The sequence below is a fragment of the Esox lucius genome, chromosome 9 (genome assembly GCF_011004845.1).
Source record: "Esox lucius isolate fEsoLuc1 chromosome 9, fEsoLuc1.pri, whole genome shotgun sequence".
Lineage (NCBI taxonomy): Eukaryota > Metazoa > Chordata > Actinopteri > Esociformes > Esocidae > Esox > Esox lucius.
In genome coordinates, this window is record NC_047577.1 from 6,886,025 (window position 1) to 6,888,683 (window position 2,659).

Genomic DNA, 2,659 nt, shown 5'->3' on the forward strand with positions numbered 1-2,659 from the left:
CTGGGAGACTGGTTATCAACACGACAGAATGTGGAGGAGGTCAAGGCGTCTGAATATTTTCCCCCGAAGCCACGGCATATTCTGTGTAATTTTGGTATTTGTGGTGGTATTCATATTTCCACCTCAGCTCTCTCGGCTGGAGAAATGTGTATGCGAGTGGCCTGCTGCTCTTCCGTTGTCTTGAATGCACATTGAGTGTTTGTTCGGCAGTAAAAACACGAGTAAATGAGTATGTTGCTGGAGTGCTGTCCTACCTTTGCTTGTCCTTCCACACACAGGGATTCAACACCCGATCCATTTTGTTAATGCATACACAAAGAAGTGGTAGGTCGAGCATGTGTTATACTTCTTATTAAATGCTTCTGTGCAGAACACTGCTTCCAAATTGCTAAACATTTATTTAATCCTTTTAATTTTATATAAAGAGCTCAAACCTTTATCTCATGATCAGTTAGATGTGTAGCCTTGCCTCGGGCTATGAATTGGAGTGTATCTTTTTTCCAGGCCCTTGCCTCAGCCGTGCAGGCTGGTGACATCTGGATGGGGTAGGACGGGCACATAGTAATGGCTGGAATGAAGCCGGACACATCACACGCATGGTTTTCATGCGTTCCACTACGTTCACTACATTCCAGACATTATTATGTCCTCTCACCAGCTGCACCTGCGCCCATCAGCTGTTTACCAAATTCGAGATGACCGACCGCTTTTTTGTTGTCTGAACTACAGATTTCCCATTTTAAAATGTTTTATTATTTTTTCGGTTGGGTTCAGTCTGCGTTGCCAGTGTTTAGGGCCATATAGCGCAGATTAAATGTACCTTCCGAATGAGCGACATGTAGCCTCCGCAAACTCTGGAACACTGTGATTTAAAGGTAGACCCGGAAATGAGACGTTGCCACGTGCAGCAGCACCGATATTGTGATGGGAAGATGCGAGAGGCCTAATGCTGTTTACTATGTGCATGTGGACATTTACATTTCAATGGCGTAACAGTGCTGCTTCAGGGCTACAAATGATGTAGACATTGTTCTTTATTTCCCCCTCTCTCTACACACAAACACTCACCTACACACACTTCGTAGGAAGTCATGCCAGAGACTGTTGTTCCCGCACCATCTAGGCTATTAGCTACGTGGATACAAACTGATTTATTTTATTCTGACAGCGTGCCACTGTTTCCAGAGGAAGGGGTCGCAAACCTGGTCCCCACAGCCAATCCAGTGGTTCTGAAACAGATTCGTACTGTTTTAGCATTTTCATAAAAGAAGGGGGAGTAAATTGGGATGGAGTTCGCGAGCAGCGGCCAGTTTTAGACACCGTTAAGTTCGTTATTTTGTGTGGTGTTCAGCCTCCGCTGGTCCTTTTCAAGTCCAGCTGACGCACACTCAAACAACACCTCCTGTCCCGTCTACTATCTGTCTGTTGTTGAGGCAGCTAGGACGTCTGGTGAATAGTGTATGGGGACGTATATGGGTTGGGTTTTGACACGTTGTACTATACAATTGTTTCCACTGGAGGAGATCAGGTGCCTCGATGTGTGCGCGTGGAGTGTGGCGGATCAGAACCAGGTCCAAGAGCGCACCGGTGGGTGGTGTAGATGATGTAAGTTTGGGGTACATCTGGGGCATGTCTCCATAATGGTCAAGGTCCATTCACAGTATTGAGATATACTCTGTCCAGCGATGTAAATTAGTTTTTTCAGTAAATGACTGCTTAACGTTTAACCACCTTTTGCGGAAAAATGCATTAACGTTTTTTTTTTCTTGATTTTTACCACTGCAAAGCAGACTATATTCTTTAGCAATGCATGGCAGTTAAAATGCTATTCAGGGGGTCTATAGGGACTTAAATAGTTAAGGGTTTCGACATTATCATTGAAATCACAGTGAATGCTGGACAGAGTATGGACCATTAGAAAGGTGTGAACCGCAGAGGAAGGCGAGCAGCTGGCTGTCACCTACATCTTGGGTGTGACAACCATAATTTAGAATAGTTAGAAAACAAATACACAACTTGGGGAAATGGATGTCTTCGGAATAAACAAAAGAAGTGTTTCTGAAGCGAGCAGTGAGGAAATGAGTTGTAAAAAGTTGTAACTGCCTCTTCACGCGCCAGTCCAGTCAACCACGAGCGACCGGCCGTGTTTAAAACCGCAGTGAGTGACAGTGACCATTTTTATTGGAAGAAAATAGAGTCCATTATGCCATAAACCATTTATTTATTATTTTAAGTGTTTTCCAAAACATGTACATAATTGTCAAGACCAACAGTCTCATCCACTAAATATTGGCAAACCAGAACAAAAATATGAAGCTACCTACCAGAGATTAATTACAGGCATATTACGTTTTTCAGATCAGGCTACTTGTCGCCATGTTGCCATAATAAAGATCAAAGGGAATACGTGCTTGCGCGCGCGTGTGAAGGACCCCCCCCACCCCCAGCGCCAGCCCACGATAACGATTGGTTTGGGGGAAAGAAAAGGGAAAAGGTTTGAATAAAATCCCCCTCGTGCATTCCTCCTAGAAGCGTATGAATGTAACTTCAACTACAGAAGCAACTAGCCTATATCAGCGCTGGAAAACCTTAGGACCGCTCAAGGAATAGACATTTTGGCAGGCCCTTTTCAGTGACTTTTTCATAAAAGATAGATTTT